The sequence below is a fragment of the Oncorhynchus mykiss genome, chromosome 27 (genome assembly GCF_013265735.2).
Source record: "Oncorhynchus mykiss isolate Arlee chromosome 27, USDA_OmykA_1.1, whole genome shotgun sequence".
Taxonomy (NCBI): Eukaryota; Metazoa; Chordata; class Actinopteri; order Salmoniformes; family Salmonidae; genus Oncorhynchus; species Oncorhynchus mykiss.
This window is the reverse complement of record NC_048591.1, coordinates 31,387,550-31,413,551: the sequence shown is the minus strand read 5'-3', so window position 1 is coordinate 31,413,551 and position 26,002 is coordinate 31,387,550.

Sequence of the window (26,002 nt, the reverse complement as noted above, 5' to 3'; positions counted from 1 at the left end):
GCTGAGACTATATCAACAGAGACTATATCAGCGGAGACTACATCAGCGGAGACTATATCAGCAGAGACTATATCAGCGGAGACTACATCAGCGGAGACTACATTAGTGGAGACTACATCAGCGGAGACTATATCAGATGAGACTATTTTAGTGGAGACAATATCAGCGGAGACTATATCAGTAGAGACTATGAAAGCTGAGACTATGAAAGAGTAGACTATATCAGCGGAGACTATATCAGCTGTGACTTTATCAGCTGAGTCTACATCAGTGGACACTATATCAGCTGAGACTACATCAGCTGAGACTATATGAGCTGAGACTGTATCAGCTGAGACTATATAAGCAAAGACTATATCAGCGGAGATTGCATCAGAGGAGACAATATCAGCTGAGACTATATGAACAGAGAATATATCAGTGGAGACTTTATCAGCGGACACTATATCAGCGGAGACTACATCAGCGGAGACTACATCAGCGGAGACTACATCAGTGGAGACTACATCAGAGGAGCCTATAACAGTGGAGACTATATGAGCGGAGACTATATCAGCGGAGACTATATCAGATGAGACTATTTTAGCGGATACTTTTTTAGCGGAGACTATATCAGTGTTGACTTTATCAGCTGAGTCTACATCAGCGGACACTATATCAGCTGATTCTATATGAATGGAGAATACATCAGCAGAGACAATATCAGAGGAGACTTTATGAGCTGAGACCATATCAGCGGAGAAAATATCAGCAGAGACTATATCAGCGGAGACTACATCAGCAGAGACAATATCAGCTGAGACTATATCAGCAGAGACTATATCAGCGGAGACTATATCAACAGAGACCATATCAGCGGAGACTGTATCAGCGGAGACAATATCAGCGGACACTATATCAACGGAGACTATATCTGCGGAGTCAACATCAGCGGACACTATATCAGCAGAGATTATGAAAGCTGAGACTATGAAAGCGGAGACTATATCAGCAGTGACTTTATCAGCGGAGACAATATCAGCGGAGACTATATAAGCAGAGACTATATCAGCAGAGACTATGAAAGTCGGAGACTATATCAGCAGAGACTATGAAAGCGGAGACTATGAAAGCGGAGACTTTATAAGTGGACACTATATCAGTGGAGACTTTCTCAGCAGAGACAATATCAGCGGAGAAAATATCAGCGGAGACTATATCAGCTGAGACTATATCAGCAGAGACTATATCAGCGGAGACTACATCAGCGGAGACAATATCAGCTGAGACTATATCAACAGAGACTATATCAGCGGAGACTACATCAGCGGAGACTATATCAGCAGAGACTATATCAGCGGAGACTACATCAGCGGAGACTACATTAGTGGAGACTACATCAGCGGAGACTATATCAGATGAGACTATTTTAGTGGAGACAATATCAGCGGAGACTATATCAGTAGAGACTATGAAAGCTGAGACTATGAAAGAGTAGACTATATCAGCGGAGACTATATCAGCTGTGACTTTATCAGCTGAGTCTACATCAGTGGACACTATATCAGCTGAGACTACATCAGCTGAGACTATATGAGCTGAGACTGTATCAGCTGAGACTATATAAGCAAAGACTATATCAGCGGAGATTGCATCAGAGGAGACAATATCAGCTGAGACTATATGAACAGAGAATATATCAGTGGAGACTTTATCAGCGGACACTATATCAGCGGAGACTACATCAGCGGAGACTACATCAGCGGAGACTACATCAGTGGAGACTACATCAGAGGAGCCTATAACAGTGGAGACTATATGAGCGGAGACTATATCAGCGGAGACTATATCAGATGAGACTATTTTAGCGGATACTTTTTTAGCGGAGACTATATCAGTGTTGACTTTATCAGCTGAGTCTACATCAGCGGACACTATATCAGCTGATTCTATATGAATGGAGAATACATCAGCAGAGACAATATCAGAGGAGACTTTATGAGCTGAGACCATATCAGCGGAGAAAATATCAGCAGAGACTATATCAGCGGAGACTACATCAGCAGAGACAATATCAGCTGAGACTATATCAGCAGAGACTATATCAGCGGAGACTATATCAACAGAGACCATATCAGCGGAGACTGTATCAGCGGAGACAATATCAGCGGACACTATATCAACGGAGACTATATCTGCGGAGTCAACATCAGCGGACACTATATCAGCAGAGATTATGAAAGCTGAGACTATGAAAGCGGAGACTATATCAGCGGAGACATATCAGCGGAGACTACATCAGCGGAGACTATATCAGCGGAGACTATATCAACAGAGACTATATCTGCGGAGTCTACATCAGCGGACACTATATCAGCTGATTCTATATGAATGGACACTACATCAGCAGAGACGATATCAGCGGAGACTTTATCAGATGAGACTATATCAGCTGAGACTCAATCAGCGGAGACAATATCAGCTGAGACTGTATCAGCGGAGACTATATCAGAGGAGACTATATCAGCTGAGACTCAATCAGCGGAGACAATATCAGCGGAGACTATATCAGTGGTGACTTTACCAGCTGAGTCTACATCAGCGGAGACTGTATAAGTTGAGACTATATCAGCAGAGACTATATCAGAGGAGACTTTATCAGCAAAGACAATATCAGCAGACACTATATCAGCGGAGACTATATCAGCGGTGACTACAGCAGCGGAGACTACATCAGCGGAGACTACATCAGCGGAGACTACATCAGCGGAGACTATATCAGCGGAGACTATATCAGATGAGACTATTTTAGTGGAGACTACATCAGCGGAGACTACATCAGCGGAGACTACATTAGCAGAACTATATCAGTGGAGAGTATATCAGATGAGACTATTTTAGCGGAGACTTTTTTAGCGGAGACTATATCAGCGGAGACTTTATCATCGGAGACAATATCAGTGGTGACTTTATCAGCTGACTCTACATAAGCGGACACTATATCAGCTGATTCTATATGAATGGAGAATACATCAGCGGAGACAATATCAGCGGAGACTGTATCAGCTGAGACAATATCAGCGGAGACATTATCAGCAGAGACTATATAAGCAGAGAATGTATCAGCTGAGACAATATCAGCGGACACTATATCAACTGAGACTATATCAGCGGAGACTATATCAGTGGTGACTTTATCAGCTGAGTCTACATCAGCGGAGACTGTATCAGCTGAGAGTATATCAGCAGAGACTACATCAGCGGAGACTACATCAGCGGAGACTATATCAGTGGAGAGTATATCAGATGAGACAATTTTAGCGGAGACTATATCAGCGGAGACTTTATCAGCAGAGACAATATCAGCGGACACTATATCAGCGGTGACTATTTCAGCGGAGACTACAACAGAGGAGACTAAATCAGCGGAGACTATATCAGATGAGACTATTGAAGTTAATACTATTTTAGCGGAGACTATATCAGCGGAGACTTTATCAGCTGAGACTATATCAGCAGAGACTATATCAGCAGAGACTATATCAGCGGAGACTACATCAGCGGAGACAATATCAGCTGAGACTATATCAACAGAGACTATATCAGCGGAGACTATATCAGATGAGACTATTTTAGTGCAGACTATATCAGCAGAGACTACATCAGCGGACACTATATCAGCAGAGACTATGAAAGCTGAGACTATGAAAGCGGAGACTATATCAGCGGAGACATATAGGCGGAGACTACATCAGCGGAGACTACATTAGCTGAGACTACATCAGCAGAGACTATATCAGCGGAGACTATATCAGATGAGACTATTTTAGTGGAGACAATATCAGCGGAGACTATATCAGCAGAGACTATGAAAGCTGAGACTATGAGAGCGGAGACTATATCAGCGGAGACTATATCAGCTGTGACTTTATCAGCTGAGTCTACATCAGTGGATACTATATTACCTGAGACTACATCAGCTGAGACTATATGAGCTGAGACTGTATCAGCTGAGACTATATCAGCAGAGACTATATCAGCGGAGACTGCATCAGCGGAGCCAATATCAGCTGAGACTATATCAACAGAGACTATATCAGTGGAGACTTTATCAGCGGAGACAATATCAGCGGACACTATATAGGCTGAGACTACATCAGCTGAGACTATATGAGCTGAGACTGTATCAGCTGAGACTATATCAGCAGAGACTATATCAGCGGAGACTGCATCAGCGGAGCCAATATCAGCTGAGACTATATCAACAGAGACTATGTCAGTGGAGACTTTATCAGCAGACACTATATCAGTGGAGACTACATCAGCGGAGACTATATCAGCGGAGACTAAATCATCAGAGACAATGTCAGCTGAGACTATATCAGCAGAGACTATATCAGCGGAGACTTCATCAGTGGAGACTTCATCAGCGGAGACAATATCAGTGGAGACTGTATCAGCTGAGTCTATATCAGCAGAGACTATATCAGCGGAGACTACATCAGCAGAGACAATATCAGCTGAGACTATATCAACAGAGACCATATTAGCGGAGACTGTATCAGAGGAGTCAATATCAGCGGACACTATATCAACTGAGACTATATCAGCTTAGACCATATCAACAGAGACTATATCAGCAGAGAATATATCAGTGGTGACTTTATCAGCTTAGTCTACATCAGCGGAGACTGTATCAGCTGAGAGTGTATCAGCAGAGACTACGTCAGCGGAGACTACATCAGCGGAGACAATATCAGCTGAGACTATATCAACAGAGACTATATCAGCTGAGACTGTATCAGCGGAGACAATATCAGCAGAGACTATATCAGCGGAGACTATATCAGCGGAGACTATATCAGCTGAGATTATATCAGCGGAGACTATATCAGCGGAGACTATATCAGCTGAGACTATATCAGCGGAGACAATATCAACTGAGACAATTTCAGCGGCGACTATATCAACTGAGACTATATCAGCCAAGACTATATCAACAAAGACTATAAAAGAGGAGACTATATCAGCTGAGACTATATCAACTGAGACTATATCAGTCGAGACTATATCAACTGAGACTATATCAGCCGAGACTATATCAGCTGACTATGTCAATTGAGATATGCTTTGAGAATATAATTCCTATCAGAGATACACACTGCTGGGGTGTTGTATGAGTGACAGTGATGGGAAAAAAAATACATGGGACCCTTTGTGGATAGAGTACGGTACACACACACACTCACACACACACACACACACACACACACACACACAAACACACACACACACACACACACACACACACACACACACACACACACACACACACACACACACACACACACACACACACACACACACACACACACACACACACACCTATTAGTTCCACCACCCACACATGCAATGACATCTCCTGGTTTCAATGATGTTTCTAGAGACAATATCTCTCTCTTCATCACTCAATACCTAGGTTTACCTCCACTGTATTCACATCCTACCTTACCTTTGTCTGTACATTATACCTTGATGCTATTTTATCGCCCCCAGAAACCTCCTTTTACTCTCTGTTCCAGACGTTCTAAACGACCAATTCTTATTGCTTTTAGCCGCACCCTTATTCTACTCCTACTCTGTTCCTCTGGCGATGTAGAGGTGAATCCAAGCCCTGCAGTGCCTAGCTCCACTCCTATTCCCCAGGCGCTCTCTTTTGACGACTTCTGTAACCGTAATAGCCTTGGTTTCATGCATGTTAACGCTTTAGCACACTCTGCCAACCCAGATGTTCTAGCTGTGTCTGAATCCTGGCTTAGGAAGACCACCAAAAATTCAGACATTTTAATTCCAAACTACAACATTTTCAGACAAGATAGAACTGCCAAAGGGGGCGGTGTTCCAATCTACTGCAAAGATAGCCTGCAGAGTTCTGTCCTACTATCCAGGTCTGTACCCAAACAATTTGAACTTCTACTTTTAAAAATCCACCTCTCTAAAAACAAGTCTCTCACCGTTGCCGCCTGCTATAGACCACCATCTGCCCCCAGCTGTGCTCTGGACACCATATGTGAACTGATTGCCCCCCATCTATCTTCAGAGCTTGTGCTGCTAGGCGACCTAAACTGGAACATGCTTAACACCCCAGCCATCCTACAATCTAAACTTGATACCCTCAACCTCACACAAATTATCAATGAACCTACCAGGTACCTCCCCAAAGCCTTAAACACGGGCACCCTCATAGATATCATCCTAACCAACTTGCCCTCTAAATACACCTCTGCTGTTTTCAAACAAGATCTCAGCGATCACTGCCTCATTGCCTGCATCCGTAATGGGTCAGCGGACAAACGACCTCCACTCATCACTGTAAAACGCTCCCTGAAACACTTCAGCGAGCAGGCCTTTCTAATCGACCTGGCCGGAGTATCCTGGAAGGATATTGATCTCATCCCGTCAGTAGAGGATGCCTGGATATTTTTTTTAAATGCCTTCCTAACCATCTTAAATAAACATGCCCCATTCAAGAAATTTAGAACCAGGAATAGATATAGCCCTTGGTTCTCCCTAGACCTGACTGCCCTTAACCAACACAAAAACATCCTATGGCGTTCCGCACTAGCATCGAACAGCCCCCGTGATATGCAGCTGTTCAGGGAAGCTAGAAACCATTATACACAGGCAGTTAGAAAAGCCAAGGCTAGCTTTTTCAAGCAGAAATTTGCTTCCTGCAACACTAACTCAAAAAAGTTCTGGGACACTGTAAAGTCCATGGAGAATAAGAACACCTCCTCCCAGCTGCCCACTGCACTGAAGATAGGAAACACTGTCACCACTGATAAATCCACCATAATTGAGAATTTCAATAAGCATTTTTCTACAGCTGGCCATGCTTTCCACCTGGCTACTCCTACCCTGGTCAACAGCACTGCACCCCCCACAACAACTCGCCCAAGCCTTCCCCATTTCTCCTTCTCCCAAATCTGCTCAGCTGATGTTCTGAATGAGCTGCAAAATCTGGACCCCTACAAATCAGCCGGGCTAGACAATCTGGACCCTTTCTTTCTAAAATGATCTGCCAAAATTGTTGCCACCCCTATTACTAGCCTGTTCAACCTCTCTTTCGTGTCGTCTGAGATTCCCAAAGATTGGAAAGCAGCTGCGGTCATCCCCCTCTTCAAAGGGGGTGACACTCTTGACCCAAACTGCTACAGACCTATATCTATCCTACCATGCCTTTCTAAGGTCTTCGAAAGCCAAGTCAACAAACAGATTACCGACCATTTCAAATCTCACTATACCTTCTCTGCTATGCAATCTGGTTTCAGAGCTGGTCATGGGTGCACCTCAGCCACGCTCAAGGTCCTAAATGATATCTTAACCGCCATCGATAAGAAACATTACTGTGCAGCCGTATTCATTGATCTGGCCAAGGCTTTCGACTCTGTCAATCACCACATCCTCATCGGCAGACTCGACAGCCTTGGTTTCTCAAATGATTGCCTCGCCTGGTTCACCAACTACTTCTCTGATAGAGTTCAGTGTGTCAAATCGGAGGGTCTGCTGTCCGGACCTCTGGCAGTCTCTATGGGGGTGCCACAGGGTTCAATTCTTGGACCGACTCTCTTCTCTGTATACATCAATGAGGACGCTCTTGCTGCTGGTGAGTCTCTGATCCACCTCTACGCAGACGACACCATTCTGTATACTTCTGGCCCTTCTTTGGACACTGTGTTAACAACCCTCCAGGCAAGCTTCAATGCCATACAACTCTCCTTCCGTGGCCTCCAATTGCTCTTAAATACAAGTAAAACTAAATGCATGCTCTTCAACCGATCGCTACCTGTACCTACCCGCCTGTCCAACATTACTACTCTGGACGGCTCTGACTTAGAATACAGGGACAACTACAAATACTTAGGTGTCTGGTTAGACTGTAAACTCTCCTTCCAGACCCATATCAAACATCTCCAATCCAAAGTTAAATCTAGAATTGGCTTCCTATTTCTCAACAAAGCATCCTTCACTCATGCTGCCAAACATACCCTTGTAAAACTGACCATCCTACCAATCCTCGACTTTGGCGATGTCATTTACAAAATAGCCTCCAATACCCTACTCAACAAATTGGATGCAGTCTATCACAGTGCAATCTGTTTTGTCACCAAAGCCCCATATACTACCCACCATTGCGACCTGTACGCTCTCGTTGGCTGGCCCTCGCTTCATACTCGTCACCAAACCCACTGGCTCCATGTCATCTACAAGACCCTGCTAGGTAAAGTCCCCCCTTATCTCAGCTCGCTGGTCACCATTGCATCTCCCACCTGTAGCACACGCTCCAGCAGGTATATCTCTCTAGTCACCCCCAAAACCAATTATTTCTTTGGCCGCCTCTCCTTCCAGTTCTCTGCTGCCAATGACTGGAACGAACTACAAAAATCTCTGAAACTGGAAACACTTATCTCCCTCACTAGCTTTAAGCACCAACTGTCAGAGCAGCTCACAGATTACTGCACCTGTACATAGCCCACCTATAATTTAGCCCAAACAACTACCTCTTTCCCTACTGTATTTAATTAATTTATTTATTTTGCTCCTTTGCACCCCATTATTTTTATTTCTACTTTGCACATTCTCCCATTGCAAATCTACCATTCCAGTGTTTTACTTGCTATATTGTATTTACTTTGCCACCATGGCCTTTTTGCCTTTACCTCCCTTATCTCACCTCATTTGCTCACATCGTATATAGACTTGTTTATACTGTATTATTGACTGTATGTTTGTTTTACTCCATACTCCATGTAACTCTGTGTCGTTGTATGTGTCGAACTGCTTTGCTTTATCTTGGCCAGGTCGCAATTGTAAATGAGAACTTGTTCTCAACTTGCCTACCTGGTTAAAAAAAGGTGAAATAAATAAATAAAACACACACACACACACACACACACACACACACACACACATACACGGACGCACACATACACGGACGCACACAGGCACTCGCGCACACACACACACACACACACACACACACACACACACACACACACACACACACACACACACACACACACACACACACACACACACACACACACACACACACACACACACACACACACACACACACACACACATTTCATGGTGCTATAGGGAAATAGATGATGTCTAAGGGGAAGTTCACCTGTGTCTGCTTCCCTATCTCTCCTCGGTCACAGACTGCCCTCATCTATCTGTCAGACCAGAGGTGTTGACGCACAACATGTTCCCTGTATCTGGGAACAACCTATACCTCCCTCCTCCTGTTCACCAACACCATCCTATCTACCACCTCCATCCCTCCTACCCCAACGTGAGGCCAGAGTCCTCCTGGGAACCAAGCATCTCCACCCACCGGCCAATCAGATTGTTGACATATATAGAGATACACTCGCAATGAAAATATTTTCCTTCTCTGAACACTGACATTGGCCTACATGCTCTTTCTCCCCTTTGGAAGAGCTTCTGTGTGTGTGTGTGTGTGTGTGTGTGTGTGTGTGTTGACATGTGCACTAAATGTCTCCCACTGGCATTCCTTGCCTCTTTCTCACTGTGAGGGGGGTTGACAAGGAAAGGGGGGTCAGACTGAGGGTAGACGGTCATTTTAGGGTATTAGTTAGACTTGGGGGTTGGTAATGGGATAGGGGACATCTAAGCATGCAATGTGTGGTGTCAATAGAGGCTAGCATAAGGGCCTTGTTGGTCAATCCAGTGAGACAGAAGGTCAATACGTCGGAAATAGATAGATAGTAGGGAACCAATTTGTAAAAGAGTAGACGAGAACAGGACTCACTCACAAATTCCTGTCACAACGGCAGGAACATAGTGCAGCAACAAAGGCTCTCCGCTTCTGTTGCTCTCTGTCCCCACTGTTCTCCACCACACCATGTCTTGGAGCCTGCCCACTGGAGTCCAATGGATAGCTGTTCTTGGGATGGGGGATGGAGTAAAAGGAATGGTTCTGGGAGCAATACAAACCACAATGTGGTGTGCTGGGGTAAAGTGAGGGGACTGGAGGTGATGGTAGCTATGATTCTTGGCTGAAGACCTAAAAGGCTAGGTCACTTCCTCAAACCCCCCTATACTGCCCCGACGCTACCCCAAAGGATCCCAGTGAAAACAATCACTGATCTGGGACCACCGAGGACCCCAGTGGACATATACATATGTGGAACTGCCTGATTATTTTTACCCGACACAAGAAGGACCCCTCTGATAATAAACGGTGTGTGTGGGGTGATGACAGATCTCGTTAACCCTTTAATTAACGAGAGGATCACTGGAACGGAGAGACAGGGGTGGTGGGGTGTGATGTGAACGTGTACATAGACGGCTCCCCAAGGTTTTCCCCAGACCTTTAAAAACATAATGGAGATCACACACACAGCATAGACCACCATCCTTTCACTTAAATCCAATACGGATTGACTTCCAAGATACAGGTATAGTCCTCAATTAAAAGATTTTAATTAATCAATTCTGTCACGCCTTGATCTGTTTCACCTGTCCTTGTGATTGTCTCCACCCCGCCAGGTGTTGCTTATTTTCCCCGGTGTATTTATCCCTGTGTTTCCTGTCTCTCTGTGCAAGTTCGTCTTGTGTGTTTCCAAGTCAACCAGTGGTTTTCCCGTTCTCCTGCTTTTTGCATTCTCCTTTTTCTAGTCCTCCTGGTTTTGACCCTTGCTTGTTTCTGGACTTTGTACCCGCCTGCCTGACCATTCTGCCTGCCTTGACCACGAGCCTGTCTGCCACTCTGCAACTCCTGGACTCTGATCTGGTTTTGACCTTTTAGCCTGTCCACGACCATTCTCTTGCCTACCCCTTTGGATTAATAAACATTGTAAGACTCAAACCATCTGCCTCCTGTGTCTGCATTTGCTTCATCCCTGTGCCTTCCTGTACCATCGTCTCAATCCTGCTGAGAGGAACTACAATGTTGGCCACCGAGAACAACTGGCGGTGAAGATGGCATTGGAGGAGTGGAGGCACTGGCTGGAAGGAGCAGAACAGCCATTCCTGGTCTGGACCGACCATAAAAACTTGGAATATCTCCGTTCAGCCAAGCGCCTCAACTCAAGGCAGTCCCGGTGGGCCCTCCTGTTTACCAGATTGAACTTGACCATTTCCTACCATCCTGGGTCTAAAACTGCGAAGCCTGATGCTCTCTCCCGCCTATACAGTTCCTATGCCACACCCTCGACCTCTGAAACCATTCTCCCTACCTCATGCTTTGGTGTCACTGTGGATTGGGGTATTGAGAACCTGGTTCGTGAGGCGCAACGCTCCCAACCTAGACCTGATGGGGGTCCGGCTCACCGGCTGTTTGTCCCTAACCCAGTCCAGTCCCGGGTCCTGGAATGGGCTCATTCCTCCAGGCTGACCTGTCATCCAGGGTCCCGTCGTACACTAGCCATCCTTCGACAACGTTTCTGGTGGCCCACAATGGTCCCTGACGTCTCTGGCTTCGTCACCGCATGCACTGTGTGCTCAAAACAAGACTCTGCGGCAAGATCCTTCTGGCCACCTGCAGCCACTACCGGTTTCTCATCATCCCTTGTCTCATATCTCTGGACTTTGTCACTGGGCTCCCTCCGTCTGATGGCAACACTGTCATTCTAACGGTAGTCGACCAGTTCTCCAAGTCCGCCCATTTCATCCCCCTCCCCAAACTACCTTCTGCCAAGGAGACGGCCAAGCTTATGGTGCAGCATGTCTTCCGGATCCATGGACTCCAAGTAGACATGGTCTCCGATCAGGGTCCTTAGTCCTGGAAGGCATTCTGCACCCTTATTGGGTCATCGGCCAGCCTGACATCCGGATTCCATCCCCAAACTAATGGTCATTCGGAGCGAGCGAACCAAGACCTGGAGACCACCTTAAGGTGCCTTGTCTCAACCAACCCCAATCCCTGGAGCCGTCTACTGGTCTGGGTGGAGTATGCCTGAAACATTCTTCCCAGTTCTGCCATGGGACTCACCCCATGGAGCACTCGAAAGGGGAATCAGCCTCCACTCTTCCCTAAACAACAGCAGGAGGTCAGGGTACCCTCGGCCCAGATGTTTGTCCACCGCTGTCGCCGTACCTGGAGAAGAGCAAGGGCGGTTATTCTCAAGACCAACTACAGGTATCGTTGACAAGCGGATCCCCGCTACCGCATTGAGCAGAGGGTATGGCTTTACATTCAGGATCTTCCCCTTCTGGTAGAGTCCCACAAGCTGTCTCCCCGGTTCATTGGTCCTTTTCCCATCTCCAGAGTCCTGAGTTCCACTGCTGTCCATCTTGTATTACCACGTACTCATTCACCCTAAGTTCCATGTGTCAAGGATTAAGCCTGTGTCTCACTGTCCTTTGACTTCTGTCTCCAGGCCCATCCCTCCCCCCGGGTTATCGGTGGCCAGCCAGCATATACAGTGAGACGCCTCCTGAAGGTTCGACCACGGGGCAGGTGTTTCCAGTACCTGGTTGACCGGGAGAGTTATGGCCCGGAGGAGAAGTGCTGGGTTCCTGCTAAAGACCAGCTATCTTGGACCCAGCCCTCATTGCCGATTTCCACCGCCGACACCCCGGTCAGCCAGGTATGCGCCCAGGTAGGACGCCAGGTGGCATCCCAAGGGGAGGGGTGCTGTCACGCCTTGATCTGTTTCATCTGTCCTTGTGATTGTCTCCACCCCTCCAGGTGTCACTTATTTTCCCAAGTGTATATATCCCTGTGTTTCCTGTCTCTCTGTGCCAGTTCGTATTGTATGTTTCCAAGTCAACCAGCGGTTTTCCCGTTCTCCTGCTTTTTGCATTCTCCTTTTTCTAGTCCTCCCGGTTTTGACTCTTGCCTGTTTCTGGACTCTGTACTGCCTGACCATTCTGCCTGCCTTGACCACGAGCCTGTCTGCCACTCTGTACCTCCTGGACTCTGATCTGGTTTTGACATTTTTGCCTGTCCATGACCGTTCTCTTGCCTACCCCTTTGGATTAATAAACATTGTAAGACTCCTGTGTCTGCATTTGGGTCTCTCCTTGTGCCTTGATAAATTCAAAAGTCATTAGATATTTATATATTAAGGTATATGACCATGGATTGTAGTATGTGTTGAATGCAATGTGGGGAATACTAAACCCCCTGAACAACACTGGACAGGGTCATAAGGAACCAAACCACAGCATCTAGGAACCAGAGCCTTACGGGCGGACTAAAGTCTACCTACTATTACCTTGCCAGCTACATCAACACTACGGCCTAGTCAGATGTTGACCACAGACAGATGTTTGGCTCCTGAAGATAGCCAATACTAATCGACTCAGAGAATGACAGACAGAAATGTACTGTGGACCATCTAACAGTCTTGACTGAGACACAGTGAGACAGGCCCATACCAACTCTGCCAGCTGCCACCCTGTTGACCACAAGAACAACCTAACTCAGAGCAGGTGAACAAGTGTACCCTCTATAGAAGAGCTGATAGGCCACAGCACTATGACATTCACTGAAAACCAGAAAGACAGATGGAAGAGAAACATAAAATGATGGACAGAAAGAAAGTGAGAAAGAAAGTGATGAATAAAATGAAAAGACAGTGGATAATAAGAAAGGGTTTAGGAAAAGTAGAGGAAATCAAAGAAAATTAAGAAAAAGGGAATAAGAGAGCAAAGGGGAAAGAAATGTCCAGTGCAGTTGACATCCCAGGCATTCCATTGGTAGTTGGCCTGTGGCCAGCGTTCTAATGAGTGTCCAGTAGGAAATGGACTGATTCCCTCTCCCGAGCTTCAAACCAACTTCCTGTGGAGTCCCCACTCCTTTGAAGGGGGCACGTAGAGGGGTAGTGTGCCACTAGGTCGCCAAGGTGACGGGACGGCCCGGCAACAAAAACAGGAAGTAGGGGTAAGGCGGTGGCGCTCTGATTGGACTACTCCCCACCTCGCTCGTGTGAGTGCCCTCAGATAAGAGGCTGAGTGGTGATGCATTCCCCGCCCCTTACCTCTGTATAATTTGTCATATGTGTTAATGGGACTGGCACTTAAAACAAACATGAGGATTATCAAATTGTGATTTATATGTACTAAGCCAAGCAGACACACACACACACACACACACACACACACACACACACACACACACACACACACACACACACACACACACACACTGTACCATGTATGTAGGATCAATACACCCTTTAGGCTTATCCATCTCTCTCTCCCTCTCTCACACCCACACCAACACAAGGGCAGGGCATGGTAACTCCCTCCCCTATATCTCTCTCTTTATCTTTCTCTTTCTCTCCCTCAGGCTTGTCTGTCCTTGAGCTCCATATCAGACAAAACACTGACCCTCCTTCACTGAAAGCCAGTTGTCTGAAAAGCTTAAGGTTCTACCAACTTAACCAACCTGGGGAATACAATCTATGTGTACGTGGCGCACATACATGGCAAGGTACAATTGTGTGCTTGTGTGTGTGTGTGTGTGCTTGTGTGTGTGTGCGAGTGCCCTCATCTGAGCCCCCAACACCTGAGAGAGAGATGTGGGGTCTGAGAGTTTGTCACAACTCTAGGGGCTGCTCTCACATGTACCCAGACAAAGACCCCAACACCTGCAGGTGTAGAGGTCAGGGGTTAGGGTGGGAGAGAAGGGGGGTCACTGCGGGCCTGTCTTTTAGCATGAGCAGAGAAGAACATGACTGGGTGTGTGTATGTGTGTCCATGTATTCATGTACCTGTGAGTGTGTGTGTAGATATGTGTGTGTGTAACATGCACAAGTAAAGAGGGATAGGAATAGGATGTGTGTGTAACATGCATGAGTAGAGAGGGATATGAATAGGATATGTTTGCGTGCAGGTTTGTGTGTGTGTCTCTCTCCACGTCAGTGCCTCTCCATACAGCACAGGTGTGCAGTGGGGCTATTGTGATCCGTCGGTATCGCCCCCCACTTCTACCTGTCAGCTACCTGGTCTTTGAAGTCTGCAAAGCCTTTCACACTCCCTGTGTGTGTGTGTGTGTGTGTGAAGCTTTGAGCCGTTGGAATGCTGACACACACACACAAAGGGACGGAGGGGGAGCGAGAGAGGGAGAGAGGAAAGAAATAACAAGAGAACAGGAGGAGAGTGAAGTATATGAAAACACTTGTTCTATATCAAAGACATAAGCTCCCAATTCTACACCACCATATCCTACATTGTGATGTGAATTTCACTTAAGACAAACAAAAAACTCTATGTATCGCATCAATTAACTTGCATTGAAATTGTACTTGTAGGGCAAATTCATTTGATATGTATTTTTTTTCTTTTTTTTTTACATGGCACAACTATACCCCCCACCCACCCGTTCTCTCTACCCTCTATCAACCTCCCTAAACATCTCTGGTGATATGAAGTTTGGCTTACTTGGGTAATCTAGTCTCTCTTTCTTTCAGCTATTTTCTTAGGCACTGTAAATATGCAGTAAAACAAATATATCTCCCCACTCTCTCTCCCTCTACTCTCCTCCTTCTCTCCACCCCCCTTCCTCTCTACCTCTGTCCCTGTCAATATATACTAGTTAGTTCTGTCTGGATGTCTCTGGTATCATGTATTAGTTAGTTCTGTCTGGATGTCTCTGATATTATGTATTAGTTAGTTCTGTCTGGATGTCTCTGGTATGATATATTAGTTAGTTCTGTCTGGATGTCTCTGGTATCATGTATTAGTTAGTTCTGTCTGGATGTCTCTGGTATCATGTATTAGTTAGTTCTGTCTGGATGTCTCTGGTATCATGTATTAGTTAGTTCTGTCTGGATGTCTCTGGTATCATGTATTAGTTAGTTCTGTCTGGATGTCTCTAGTATCATGTATTAGTTAGTTCTGTCTGGATGTCTCTAGTATCATGTATTAGTTAGTTCTGTCTGGATGTCTCTGGTATCATGTATTAGTTAGTTCTGTCTGGATGTCTCTGGTATCATGTATTAGTTACTGCTGTTTGGATGTCTCTGGTATCATGTATTAGTTGGTTCTGTCTGGATGTCTCTGGTATCATGTATTAGTTGGTTCTGTCTGGATGTCTCTGGTATGATGTATTAGTTAGTTCTGTCTGGATGTCTCTGGTATCATGTATTAGTTAGTTCTGTCTGGATGTCTCTGGTATCATGTATTAGTTAGTTCTGTCTGGATGTCTCTGGTATCATGTATTAGTTACTGCTGTTTGGATGGCTGTGGTGTTTTCTCAGGCAGGCTGGGTGATGGCTACTGTCAACTCAGATGAAGACAGATGACAGGCCTCTGATCACACAAACACACCCTTACCAAGTGTGTGTGTCTCTCTATGTGTGTGTATGTGTGTGTGTGTGTGTGTGTGTGTGTGTGTGTGTGTGTCTGTGTAACCATAATTTTACTGGTTATAATCTATGTGACCAGACATGCACATCTTTTTAACATCTGTTTGCTTGGAACAATGAAAAGGATAGATAGAGGGAAGGGTGGTGTCTAGGTGCATTCAGGTTCCTTTTTGTATTTGACCGTTGCACTTTAAAGGTTGGTTTTACAGTTCACGTTAATTAATGCAGAGATGTGTGTGTGCTGGTGTGTGCATGTGTGTGTTGAGCCCATGTCTGTGTATCCCAGGTGTGTTATGGTGCTTTTATCCCAGGCAGATCCTGGGGAATGGTAAGAATTTCTCCCAGCCGGTCCGGTCACAGTTCCCCGGCCCAAGCCCCACTCTCACTCTACACCCCTGCCCTTACACCACTGACAGACAACCCGCAAAGAGCAGACACCTGGTCTATCTCTCTGACACACACACACACACACACATTCGCATGCACTCGATCACATGCACAAAATCAAAGAAAACAATCTGACAAGCATGCACACACAGGCTTATAAACGCACTCACATACACACATTCATGAACACACATGCTAACAAACGCACTCACATACACACAATCATGTACACACAAAGACACACACACACAAAGACTCAAGGCACTCTCATACACAGATGCATACTATAACTTGCACATACACACACACTGACACAGAGACACACACCCAGTCACCCCTTGGGAGCTGCGAGGAAACCCAGGGATCAGCAGAAACACTCTAGAGAAATAAGAGAAGTGAAGAGAGACCAGATGGAAGATAGAACTCAACACCAGTCATCAGAGAGAGAGAGAGAGATATGAGGAAGGAGGGAGAGAGAGAGAAATAAAGAGAGAGGGAGAAATATAGGGAGAGGGAGAAAGGGAGAGTGAAATAGAGAAGAGAGCGAGAGAGAGAAGTGAGAGAGAGAGGGAGAAGAGAGAGACACAGTGAGAGGGGGTGAGAATTGAGAAAAAGAGAGAGCAAGCGAAGAAAGGAATACGAAAGTGAAAAAAGAAAGATGTGTGAGTGAAGGAACCAGCCCATTATGTCTTGTTTATGGAGGCTAAAAGGTTAAGGTTGTCTTCTGTCTGTCTGAGTGTCAGCGAAGGTGAGGCCAACCTGTCAATCAGCCGTTAACACCACCTGAGTGCTCTTTCAACCCTCACTTCCTCTCCTCACCACTCCCTGTCAATCACACCAAGCCTCACAGACACCACACTCACTGTGTGTTTTTGGTTTTACTATCCTTGTCGGGACCAGAAAAAATAAAATAAGTGCCGACATTTAGCCGGTCCCCACATGGAAAAATGCAATTTTAAGGCAAGGGATTAGGTTTAGGGTTAGAATTAGGATTAGGGGTTATCTTCAGGAGTTAGGGTTAGGTTTAGGGTTTGGGGTTAAGGATAGGGTTAGGTTAAGGGTTATGGAAAATAGGATTTTGAATGGGAATCAATTGTTTAGTCTCCATAGGATAGTAAAACAAATGTCACTGTCTCTCTCTGTGTGTGTGTGTGTGTGTGTGTGTGTGTGTGTGTGTGTGTGTGTGTGTGTGTGTGTGTGTGTGTGTGTGTGTGTGTGTGTGTGTGTGCGTGTGCGTGTGCATGTGTGTGTGTATGTGTGTGTCAGTGTGAGACCCTTAAATAAGATGTGCATCTAAATTGTTTGTGGAATATTTATTTCATTCATATTTTTGAAGTTTAACAATCGTCTCCACTTGAGTGATTTAAAGCATTGTCTCCTCAATAGACCAACTTAAGGAGCAACAATAATTTAGCTAGAAGAGAATCCCCCACCTCTCTCCCTTCCCCCTTCCTCCATCCCAAACACCCCAGGGCATGACCCGCTCTGTCTCTTTTTCTACACCTCTCCAGCCAAGACAAACACAAGGTGTGATACATTCACATTCTCCTCCGCCCTCCAACCCCTCACCTGGCCTAGTGTCAGCACATATAGGGCTGAGGGAGGGGGGCTGCACCACCATGGCAAAGCTGACTGCAGCAACAACCAGGGGCGGACTAGTACAATAATTCAGCCCTGGCATTTTATCCACACCAGCCCACATCACTGCGCAAACATTTATTTTGGGATTTACTGTAACTGTAGCAATTCTGACATTTTGCATCGCAATATGCAATGATTGAGTGATCCATATTATGCTGTAAATGTGGTGTGATTGGTTGAAATTGCGAGGCCGTTTTTATGCACTGAGTTCATGGGTCCGTTTTATGTGATAATATTGGAATGATTACACTTTTTATGTAGAAATTGGTGGAATTTTCAAGCCTTTGCATAATATGCAAGGAATTTATGTTTTTTCTTTAAAAAGTTTGCGATCATGTGTTCTCCCTGAATCAATGCCTACCCTAAGTGTTAATTACTAGCTCAGGGCTCCAGACTAACATGTCACTGGTGCCACTAACTTTTATACAACTTGAACTTTTATCCAAGAAATAAGTATATTTTAAATAACACGTCGAAGCAGGAATGCATGACTCAAGATATTTTGTGCATCCTAATCCAGTTACTGTCATGAATGTTGGTTTGACAATTAGACTATAGTTGCTATATATTTACAGTCAAAATCTGACAAAATAGCACTAAATAATATCATGGGCTAATTAATTTGGGGTTCAGCACCTGAGGAAGTGTAGACACAAAACACCTTAACTAGATCGCTAACTCTAAATATAATAACCTCGGCTAATAGCCATGTGTTCATCCAGCAGTAAATGTAATGTCCTTAAAAAACTGCAGTTGTAGGCTACTACCCATTACCAGGGGTGGGCAATTCCAATTCTCAAGGGCCTGATTGGTGTCACAGTTTTGCCCCAGCTAACACACCAATAACTAATCATCTCCAATAATCACCTAATCATAATTTTCAGTTTAGAATGCATTTTGATTAAATCAGCTGTGTTTGCTAGGGATGGGGAAAAAGTATGACACCAATCAGGCCCTGGAGGACTGGAGTTGCCCACCCCTGCATTTGACCTATAGGCCTATGTCCTCTCAATGGCCTGTGTGCACTTTAAAGCCATATCAAATATCTTGGTTGCAAAATAGTTGCTATTGAGCTGAATATTTAATGTACCTACAGAAAGCTGAGGCCCTTCTCTCTTCGACAAGGACAAGGGAACGAAATTTCCAAAGCTGTGTTTTTCCCGCAATTACATTTTGAAATGTTATACGATCAGAACACATTTTTCTTTTGAGCGCATGGGGGGAGAGGAGAGGGGCTCGCTCATTACAGCAGCAGGCCCCAGAGAAACAGGCACAGGGTCATGGCACACACTTCCATTACAGGAATCATAAGAATACTTTATTACCAAATCATGGTTTTAGCCACCCAAATATGTTACGTTTTGGGTGAGGTGACAATGTAGAATGTGCTCTTTCTACATTTATAGGCACCCTTTCTGTTTTATACGATCTTGATCTTGGCTGTCTATATCTAACTGATGAAAGAGTTGGAGCAGGTCTCTTTGCTGATGCCGCATGACCTCAAATCAGCCTGTCAGAAAACCGGGCCGGACTATCTTGGCAGGTTGGCCGGCCGTTTCCCACTGATCAGCCAAAGGATCATTATATATCAGTATAACAGAAACATTTCACAAAAATATAAAATTATCTTAAAAAACTATTAACAGGCCCATGGGCCCCTGGCCATGTCACCTTTTTTATTTATTTGTAATTTTATAAATAAAAAATATTATTCTGTATGTCAATTTTGACCAACCCACCCAACTAAAAAATGGACCAGGCCATCTGGCAATTTGCCAGAATTGCCAGATGTCCAATCCGCCCGTGGCAACACCCATACCTTCATATGAAACCAGTTCAGTTTTGTTATATGTTACTTCTAAGCTGTTAGTGAGGGATACAGACAAATGACATTATTGCTATAAAAGTGAGATAAGTAAGATAATACAAAGGATCACCATAGCATGGAGCAATAAAAGACAGCAGGATAAAATGAAAGAAACAACAGAGAGAGAAAGCCACCCTAAGTGCATGTATCCACACAGCTGTAGTGTCTCTGTCACTGTTGATCTCTGTTTCACTGAGAATTCCACTGTGGGCCTCTAATAGGCTGGAGAGGCCCCTGACTGCACACAGTGACATGCTATTGGTTCCCCAGGGGCCACGGACCTCCCCCACACACAGACAGACAGCACACACACTGGCCCTGTCACAGTCAAAATCAAATCAAATCAAATTGTATTGGTCACATATACATGGTTAGCAGATGTTATTGCGAGTGTAGCGAAATGCTTGTGCATCTAGTTCTGACAGTGCAGCAATATCAACAAGTAATCTGACAATTCCACACCAACTACCTAATACACACAAATCTAAGTAAAGGGATGGGCTAAGAATATGTACATAAATATATGGATGACCAATGACCGAGCGGAATAGGCAAGATGCAATAGATGATATATACAGTATATACATATGAGATGAGTAATGCAAGATATGTAAACATCATTATTAAAGTGACATTAATAAAGTGACTAGTGATCCATTTGTTAGAGTGGCCAATGATTTGGCCAAAAGTCTGTATGCATGCAGCAGCCTCTCTGTGCTACTAATGGCTGTTTAACAGTCCGATGGCCTTGAGATAGTTTCTATTTTTCAGTCTCTCGGACCCAGCTTTGATGCACCTCTACTGACCTCGCCTTCTGGATGGTAGCGGGGTGAACAGGCAGTGGCTCGGCTGGTTGTTGTCCTTGATGTTCTTTTTGGCCTTCCTGTGACATTGGGTGCTGTCAGTGTCCTGGAGGGCAGGTAGTTTGCTCCCGGTGATGCGTTGTGCAGACCGCACTCTGGAGTGCCCTGCGGTTGTGGGCCAGGTGGTGATCACCAGGTGGTGATACAGCCCAACAGGATGCTCTCAATTGTGCATATGTAAATATTTGTGAGGGTTTTAGGTTACAAGCCAAATTTGCTCAGCCTCCTGAAGTTGAAGATGCACTGTTGCGCCTTCTTCACCACACTGTCTGTGTGGGTGGACCATTTCAGTTTGTCTGCGATGTGTATGCCGAGGAACTTAAAACTTTCCACCTTCTCCACTGCTGTCCCGTCGATGTGGATACGGGGGGGAGTGAAAGGTTGTTTTCCTGACACCACACTCTGAGTGGCCTCACCTCCTCCCGATAGGCTGTCTCGTCATTGTTGGTGATCAAGCATACTATTGCGTCGTCTGCAAACTTGATGATCGAGTTGGAGGCGTGCATGGCCACACAGTCATGGGTGAACAGGGAGTAAAGGAGGGGGCTGAGCACGTACCCTTGTGGGGCCCCAGTGTTGAGGATCATTGAGGAGGAGATGATGTTTCCTACCTTCACCACCTGAGGACGGCCCGTTAGGAAGTCCAGGACCCAATCGCACAGGACGGGGTTGAGACCCAGGGCCTCAAGCTTAATGACTTCTCCCCATCCTAGCTACTGTTGTATCAATATGTTTTGACCCTGACAGTTGAATCCTACAGACGAAGAACCATATATGTGACATTTACAAAAAAAATGAGATATACATGAACAATCATTATTGGACACCCTTTTTCTATAGTGAACCGGTTTCACAAGCTTTCCACGCGCTAATTAACAATAATTTTAAATTTAAAGATAGGCTCTCGTGGAATAACCGTTTATGTGCACCACTCAGAATGGACGGACAAGCGCACAACCTTTCTGTTGCTGATGAAAATCGCAGAAATGTGGGAAAGAAACGTAAAACAAAACTAAAAGAATGGGAAGACAAGCAAAGGAAGATCTTACGGGATGCGGGAAAACCCTATACAAATCGTAAGGGTCAAGAAAAAACTGGGTAAAGCTGTCCAAAAGAGGTTTGTGGAAGAACCGTATATCAAACAATCAAGCTAGCTAGCTATAGAGTACAGTAACTAACATGTATGTTGTGGGTTGTCTAATTTGTAACTATAGAGAAAACATATTAGCTAAAGTTCGTTGGCTAATAACTCATACATTATCGTTACAAATGTTATTGCTAGATTATAGAAGAAACATAGGTAGCTACTTTTTCTCCATCCACCGGATGATTTGACATGGCTACAGTCGCTAGCTAGTTACACTGTATCCTGCAGGGAAGAGCGTGTTCCACGACGTGCAGAAAGGAGTGTGGAAAGTGACTGATGAGCGCAAGCTGCATCTGTTCAACAGTTTCTACACTGTCCCATACGAGAAACAACAAGCGTTGATTCTCTCCGGCTTAGAACAGGAATAAGAAATAAGACAAAACGCCTATTATTATAATAACTATATTGAACACTTGCATAGTTTAACTTTGACAGTAATGATACGTACATTAACGTTAACTCTAAAAGTGCTGTGTTACACAATGGTGCAATACAAACTCATTCTGTGTATAGATTGGGAGTGTTTTGTAGTTCTATGGTATGTTCACATTGAGGGCTTCATTTTAAATGAGACTAAGATTTCATGACTCAAATTTTAAGAAAAGTAATCAGTGCTAAAGTTGATAGACCACCTTAAAATGAACCTCCATACAAATGAATTAACTACATATTGCATTTAAGTTATTTACATGAAGGGCATCGGTACTTGAAAGTACTTAAAACATCCTATCAGGTGTTAAACAAGGACATCTTACAAGAGTCATGCAAAATGTCACATATACTGTTCTTCCACAAACTGAAATCAACACTAGAGATATACTGTTCTTCCACATTCTTAAAATTAAAACGGCAATAAAAAAAGTATTTTTTGAAATAACAAAAAAATATAAATTGTTGTTGGAAGATATGGGTATGGTAAATTATTTGTCAACCATAAAACACCTAATGTAGTACACACAATTAATAATATAAAAATAACTGATTATCTTAAAATGGAAAAATTGTCACATATATGGTTCTTCGTCTGTAGGATTCAGTTTACAATCCAGGGTTATTCCAAGCAGTTTAGTCACCTCAACATGCTCAATTTCCACATTATTCATTAAAAGTTTTAGTTGAGGTTTAGGTTTTAGTGAATGATTTGTCCCAAATACAATGCTCTTAGTTTTTGAAATATTACGGACTAACTTATTCCTTGCCACCCATTCTGAATCTAACTGCAGTACTGTGTTATTCAATGTTGCAGTCATTTCAGTAGTAGCTGATGTGTATAGTGTTGAGTCATCAACATACAGACACACTGGCTTTACTTAAAGCCAATGGCATGCCTTTAGTAAAGATTGAAAAAAGTAATGGTCCTAGACAACTGCCTTGGGGAATTCCTGATTCTACCTGGATTATGTTGGATAGGCTTCCATTAAAGAACACCCTCTATGTTATGTTAGACAGGTAACTCTTTATCCACAATATAGCAGGGGGTGTAAAGCCATAACACAAGTTGCCAGCAGCAGACTATGATCGATAATGTCAAAAGCAGCACTGAAGTCTAACAAAACAACCCCCACAATATTTGTATCATCAATTTCTCTCAGCCAATCATTAGTCATTTGTGTAAGTGCTGTGTTTATTGAATGTCCTTCTCTATAAGCATGCTGAAAGTTTGCTGTCAATTTGTTTACTGAAAAAAACCATTGTATCTGGTCAAACACAATTTCTTCCAAAAGTCTACTAAGGGTTGGTAACAGGCTGATTGATCGGCTATTTGAGCCAGTAAAGGGGTCTTTACTATTCTTAGGTAGCGGAATGACTTTTGCTTCCCTCCAAGCCTGAGAGCACATACATTCTAGTAGGCTTAAATTTAAAATATGGCAAATAGGAGTGGCAATATCGTCCACTATTATCCTCAGTAATTTTCCATCCAGATTGTCAGACCCGGTGGATTGTCATTGTTGATAGACAACAATATTTTTTTCACCTCTTCCACATTAACTTTACAGAATTTAAAATTACAGTGCTTGTCTTTCATTATTTGATCAGTTATACTTGGATGTGCAGTGTCAGCATTTGTTGCTGGCATGTCAAGCCTAAATATGCTAATCTTGCCAATGAAAAAATCATTAAAGTAGTTGGAAATATCAGTTGGCTTTGTGATGAATGAGCCATCTGATTCAATGAATGAGGGTGTTAGAGCCAAATAGTTAATTTGTATTTCTATACAGCAACCTGAGCATTATTAGTTTAATTATTTACTGCACACAATAGCCTTCATTTATTGCACTTATAAGGTACTAGAATTAGAGGAATTATGAGGAACATTTTAGTTTTCCCATTTTTTATATTAGAAAGTCTGTAAGTTTTATATGCTTGAACAAAGAAGCATCCTTTATCACGTTTCAGGTAAGACCCAAATGCAGACTGTGTTGAAGTAACAATGTGTATTACAGCAACAGGGGCAGGCAAACGACAGGTCAAGACAGGCAGGAGTCGATAATCCAGCGTAGTGGTGCAAAGGTACAGGACGGCAGGCAGGCACAGGTTAGGCAGAGGTTGGTAATCCAGAGTTGCGGGGCAACAGTACAAGACGTCAGGCAGGCTCAGGTTCAGGGCAGGCAGAAAAGGTCAAAACTGGGAAAAAGAGGAAGAATCAATAGACAGGAACAGAGGGAAAAATGATAGTAGGCTTGACGAAACAAAATAAACTGGCAACAGACAAACAGAGAACACAGGTATAAGTACCCAGGAGATAATGGGGAAAATGGGTGACACCTGGAGGGGGGTGGAGACAAGCACAAGGACAGGTGAAACAGATCAGGGCGTGACATCCTTTTGTTTGTAAACTTGCAATCCGAAGTGCCAGACTGCCATCATCTCTATGGACGTGCAGTAAAGCCTGCAGTGAGAGTATGTCCCAAATAGCTCCTCTCACGCCAGGGCAGTGGTCATATTTATTGGATGGAATAGAGAAAATATGCCATTACAGATGGAGCTGAGTTTGCCTTTTTACCCAGAATTTCATTTAAGATCCTCCAAAGCTTTGTACTATCATTCTTTATTTAATTTATCTTTGTTTCATAGACAACTTAGCGACACAATGGTAGGGATGAAATGAGCTGGGCTTGGGTCATTGATAAGACATTGTCTCAACGCAGCCTTATAATGTCGTGAAAGGATCCAGGAACCCAAATTATTTGGGTGGATCCCATCCTCCTTGTAAGAAAGCCTGTCCCTTCAAGAACTCAGTGATTACATGACAGTTATCACAAACTGGCAGAGTGTTTTAGTTCCTTACAAAGTGCAGCTCGTCACCTACTGCTGTGAACTCAAATCTCAGTTTTGGACATGATTTCCTTTCTGACCAATTTATTTATCACTGTGCGTGAATACCAAAACTGTAAGTAAGGTATATGTTTTCCCCCTGTTTTACTAATGACGGTGTCAATAGGTTAAGAATATTTTAGTCATTATTACAACTTTATGTGTCTCTTTTTATGCTAGCTATCTAACATTGTTAGCTACATGTTCACCTGTCATTGTTAGCTGGTTAGTCTGATGTTGCTAACTACTTGTATTTTTGTTTCAGTCATTGGATTAATATAACAGATGAGAGCTGTAACGTTATATCTTGTTTTGTTATTGCTAAATGAATGTACCTTATCTTAGTATTGATGCCATTGTGTTCATGTTTATTAATTATATTTCGAAGATAATCAAAGCTGAGTAACATGGCACAGACTTGCAAACATTGTTAATCTCCAATCAACCTAAAAGA